A 6,044-nucleotide genomic window follows, 5' to 3' on the forward strand; every position below is an offset into this window, starting at 1 on the left:
ACACAGTATGTACTCACTCATATATGGATTTTAGACCTAGATCAAAGTATCACCAGCCTAAAATTCACACCACCAGAGGAACTAGGATACAAGGTGTATTCTAAGAGAGTCATATAAAGTCCCTCACAGAACTGGGCAGGGACAAGTCCCCCAGAGCACAGGTGAAGTGGGGGGGGCAGCGAATGGAGAGAGAAGTAGGAGAAAATGAGGGGGAGGAAAAGAAAACATGTGCGACCAGGAAGATTGAGCCTGGTTAAGAATAGAAGACAGGAAAGAGAGAGAGAGAGAGAGAGAGAGAGAGAGAGAGAGAGAGAGAGAGAGAGAGAGAGAGAGAGAGAACATAAAAGAGGGAGCCAATATTGGTTTGAAGATAAAATTGAACACAAAGAAAGGTCTAGAGAACTACAAGTCTGCTCCCAACTAACAATCTCAGCTTCTGTGGAAAGGCTATCATAAATGTCCTTCCTGGATAGTGAGATCAACAACTAAATTCTCCATGGAGCCCTCAACTAATGCCTGTTGAAAACAGGATCAAACACCCATACATAAACACTGAGTCGAACTAGAACCCAGAAGCAGATGGAGAGGACAAGACCATGCTGCAGAAACACATAGAGACAGCTTACCTGAACAAGGAGGAGCTAACGGCCACTAGACTGATAGCTGGGAAGCCAGCATGGGACTGACTCAGGCCCCCCTGAATATGGGTCTCAGCCAGAAGGACTGAGCAGTCTAAGAGACCTCAGACAGTGGAGCCAGGATGTATCCCTGGTGCACAAAAGGACTTTGCGAACATATCCCCCTTGGAGGGATAACTGCCTTACCCTAGAGACAGGAGAGAAGCCCTAGTCCATACTTCACAGGACCTGTCAGATCTACATGACCCCAACTGGGTGGCATTCCCCTACATATGGAATTGGGGTGGGGGGATGGAAGGGGAGGGTGTTTAAGTTGAAGAACAAGTTACTGGGGAAAAGGATTTCTATTTTTGTTTCCACAGAAAATGAAAAGATGTGGATTCCTTCCAGACTAATGTGGTTTGATCATGCCAGGCTGCCTGAAACAGAGTACAAGGTGACCCTACATTCAAAACAGCTGGACAAAGCAGCCTTACAGACTACAGCCAGGATTTCTGAATCTTCTTCGAATCCCCCATGACAAAGCACCTTACCAGCAGGAAGTAGTATGGAAAGAACAACGCCCAAATATCCAAATATTGTGTATAAATGTTTGTTTTCATTTAATTCGACTTTGTTATATAAAATAAAATAAATTAAAAAAATAAAGTCAAAAACGGTAGAAATGACAAAAAAAAAAAAAAAAAAAAAAAAAAAAAAAAAAGATCAGTATATTTAACCTGATTTGAACATTTTACAATACACGTACCTGCTATGGCTTCAGTCTGAACTATACCCCATAGACTTATGATTTGAATTTTTAGTCCCCACCTTATGGAAGCATTTTGAAGGCACAGAGCCTTTGTCAGGAGGGTCTTGTCTAGCAGAAGAAAATCACTAGGAACTGGCAATGTGAACATTGTACCCACTTCTATTTCTAGATTAGCTGCCTCTTATTCCTAGGCTGCTCACATGTGCACAACTGCTGTCTCACAACCCCAAAGCCAAGATAGATGGTAATGTTCTGAAACTATAGCTAAACAAACTTTCCCTGCTTTGAATCATTCCTATAAGATATTTTAACCCCAATGATGCAAAAGTAACTAATAAATTGTTCTGTAAATATGTAAAATTTGTTGTTATATTAGCTAAAAATAAATGTAATTTACATAAAAAGAATATTAGTTTTAAAAGGCCATATAATCACTTCTATGTCTATATAGGTTGTTCACAAATTTTATCATTCTTGTGTACTTTTAAATTTTTGACAGATGAATATATTTGTGGGGTGCAATATGATATCTTGTTTTTTCTCATGAAATCCTAGTCCTTATCTTAATTCTTACGGCTTAAATGGTCCACCTGCTTTGAGGGGCACAGAAACAAAGACAAAAAAAAATGGGATTTTCTAACAGAAAGGAAATAATTTGGCGGCATAACTGGGAGGAGGTGTGATTAAAAAGCAGATGACAGAAACAAACGAGAAGGAGGAGAAACAGAGAGGCAAAGAGAGACAGACAGTCTTGGAGCAATCAATAACAGAGGAAGAAATAAAAATGGAGGGAAGGGAAGAAAATGGAGACTGAGGAAGAGGAGATGGAGGAGGAAGGGGCACAGGGAGAGAGGGAAGAGGTGGAGGAAAGGAAGGGAGCTGCATTCAAATGAACAAAGAAAACAGGGCAGTCTTGGGGTAGCTACAGATCATACTCCTTTGCTTTAAAAAAAAAAACCCATAAAATCTACAAAACATAAACTAAACCCTCTGCCCCATTCTCCAGTGCCTGGCTCGGCGGTATTAATATGTTCACATTGTCGTGCATCACTGCCATTCATCTCAAGAACTGTCATTTCCAAAACACAAATAATTCTCCTACTACACACTCTTTATTCCTCTCCCAGGTTAGGGAGTCTACGGTTCTATTTTTTACTTCTATACATATGACTACAATAGGGATGACTGTGTGAATAAATGGATAGCATTTATCTTTTGTGACTGGCATATCTTGTCAACAAAATGTTTCATTCATGTTGTACTGCAGGTCGGTATTCCTGCCTTTTAAGGCTGATTCCTATTCTAGCTACACATGATTTCACGCTGTAAAGGGTGAAACTGCTGACAACTGATGGCCCACTCTGATCCCAGCAAAGTTGCTGTTCAGTTGCAGCACATCCCCTAGCACACAGGTGATTGCAGTAGATGTGGAACCAGGAACGGAACTCCATCTGTGCCTGGGAACTGACTTTGACACCCTGGCTCCAGTTGGCCCTGATGCTTGCGTTCGGCATTTTGGTCCTTGTTTTAATTCCTGGGTACAGATTAAACTCAAGAGAAATCCATTTCAGCCAAGAGAACACAGAATGTGAAATGCCTATGTATAACAAGGTTAAGGTAATGACCCCTGACACAGCTTAGGATTAGTCTGTCTTGCATAAAAAAAAAAAACATATTTTATCAAATTAATATACAGTGCACCTAAAAATTAGCTCAGTGGTTAAGGGTGCTTGTTTACAAGCCTAACAACATAAGTTCTATCCCTGGAACCATGGGGTGGAAGGAGGAAACTGACTCCTGAGGACACACAATTAAACAAATGTACTTTTAAATTAACATGTTAATTGTACAAAGAAATGGGCTTATGACATTTCCTCCTATATCTTTTCCTAGATTCCATGAGTAACAGCAAACACACAATATTTTTCTTTGTGGGGATGCTTTATTTAATATGATGACCATCCTTGTCCATTCTTTTCTGTCTTCCCCCCCCCCACCCGCCCCGGACCTGAGGACCGAACCCAGGGCCTTGTGCTTGCTAGGCAAGCACTCTACCACTGAGCTAAATCCCCAACCCCGTCCATTCTTTTCTGTAAATGGCATATTCTTTATGGCTGGATAGACCATATATAATTACATTTTATTCATTTCTCTGTTAATGGCTACATAGGCTGGTTGCACCATAGCTATTGTGAAGAATGAAGTAACAAACATGAGTATGTAGATATGTCTATAGCAAATTGAGGTGGTTTTTGTCAAGCAGACATAAGCTAGAGTCATCTGTAAAGATAAAACTTCAATTGAGAAAATGCCTCCATCAGATAAGCCTGAAGGGGCCCCTTAACAATTATGATTGATGTGGGAGAATCCCTAACACTATGGGCAATACCACCCTGGCAGGAAATCTTAGGTTGTTTCAGAAAGAAGGCTGGGCAATCTAAGGGACTAAGACAGTAAGCAGTGTTCCTCCACATCTGTTTTAGTTTTAGTTCCTGTCCAGACTTCTCTAAGTGATGGACTGCAATCAGGATGTGTAAGCTAAATCTAGCCTTTCTTTCTCAAGTAGTGTTTTATCAGAATGTTCTATCATAGCAGTAGAAAGCAAACTAGAATGCTGATTCTTTGTAGTATAACACAACAGCATAGCAGGGACTTTTAACTTGCTCAGTTAGGATACCTTTCATCAGGAAAAAAAAAAAAAAAACACATGGTGTTAAGGATAAAGAATAAAGAAAATCTCATAAACTGTTTCAGAGAACGTAAAATAGTGTAGCCACCATGGGAGTCAGTAAGGAAGTTCTTCACAGCACTAGAACTACAACTATCATATGCTCTAAATATAATAAACCTCCTCCTTCCTACCATAAAGCTCCAGCGATTAGGGTCATGAGGTGAATCATTTTTGTCATCCCTCCCTATCCAGTGTTAATGCTGAAAGTTTTCTGCTTATACCTCCAATTATTTTACCATAATACATTATATAGATGTGTGTAAAAGTGTCAAAAAATTTAAGTAATATTGGTCTTTCAAGAAGTAAGTTGCAGAGAAATGTATACAATATGCAATTCTAGTAGGCTGTACAGTCATGGAGAACAGACTGAAGAAAAGTTACTGTTGAGCGATCTGTCATCACTCTTGGTGGTTGTGTGAGCCTAGAAGATCGGAGCCTAAAAATGAGGCAGACTAAAAGTCTTATTCAATAGTCAACTTTATTCAGAGCATCAGACAATGTATATCCAAGGGTTAGGCAAGGCCATAAGAGCAAAGTTCACATGAATTCAAGCTGTATACAGTCACAAGGGCAAAGCATGTTCACGTGAGCTTAGGCTGTATACCAGTGGTTCTCAACATTCCAAACGCTGTGAGTTTTTAATACAGTTCCTCATATTATGGTGACCCCCGACCACAAAAAGATATTTTCCTTGTTACTTCATAACTGTAATTTTGCTAGTGTTATGAAGCGTATTGTAAATATCTTTGTTTTCCGATGGTTTTAGGAACCCCGCCCCCACGGGTTGAGAACTGCTACATACAGTTATTAAAAACAACCCATGCTTAGAAACACCATCTCAATAGTAAGGTAATCTGAAGTAAACCCACTCCTATTCACTATACCTGGGAGGGGGAATGAAAGAACATTCCAAGAACAATTTTTGTGCAGGGGGACGGGGGCTGAGGTCACAGACTCTTGCCTGTTCTCTTGGAGTTTCCTTAAACCATTCAGAATTCTGCTTACACAGCTTCACTCGTAGACCGTGTCCTGACATGATCCATGGAGGGTCATGCAGCAGCACCCCTGGGGATGATCCCTTGCATCCCCTAGGGCCGGCCAGAGGGCTCCCACACCCGGCACTACCCATGGCCATCCATATTCTCTTCCCTGCCACTAGCCCCTCCAATTCCCTGGGACAGTAGCAAGCCCTACCTCACACCCTACACTACCATTGGTCGCCCTTGAAACCAATCTCCACCCTCAATCGACCAAGTTCCCTGCTGGCTTTGTGTGCGCCCACCATCTTTCCCCCGGAACTCATCCCTGCTGCAGCCACTACCTGCAAACTATTCGTCTCTCCCACGCCCGCGTTCTCCCACGGTCCCTTCCTCCCGCAGGCCCCCCCCCCCGCCCCGGTCTCCTCGGCTGACCTATCCCAAAGTCCGGCTGTGCACATGGTCAATAAGCAAAGTGGGGAGAACAATCTAGAAGGGACACGCGGGCCAATCTGCCGCCCACTGCCCCGCCCTGAACCGCCCCCCTCCAGGAAGTTTTGGGCGGAAATGAACTGGAAGAGGCCCGCACGGGGCCGGAAGTGGAAGCGCAGAGCGGAATTGAAGGCGGAACTGAAGGCGGAACCGGGCTCGGGTTGCTGGTGAGGGCGGCGCCGCTGGGCGGGGCGTTGTCGGGCGTGCACAGCTCGCGCAGCCCCGGGCCGCCCTGCAGAGCTCGCGCAGCCCCGGGCCGCCCTGCAGAGCTCGCGCAGCTCCGGGCCGCCGTGCACAGCTCCGGTCCAGCTGACACGGAGCACGGACTGCAGCGCTGACTGCGAGCGTCCTCCTGCAGGCCTCGAGCATAAAGCCCGGGCTCTTCCACCTCACAGCTCTGGAGAGAGAGGCGGGGTGGAGGCCCGGGACGCTGTCCTGTCTGCATCCGTCCCGTC

The sequence above is a fragment of the Phodopus roborovskii genome, unplaced genomic scaffold, assembly GCF_943737965.1.
Source record: "Phodopus roborovskii unplaced genomic scaffold, PHOROB, whole genome shotgun sequence".
NCBI lineage: Eukaryota > Metazoa > Chordata > Mammalia > Rodentia > Cricetidae > Phodopus > Phodopus roborovskii.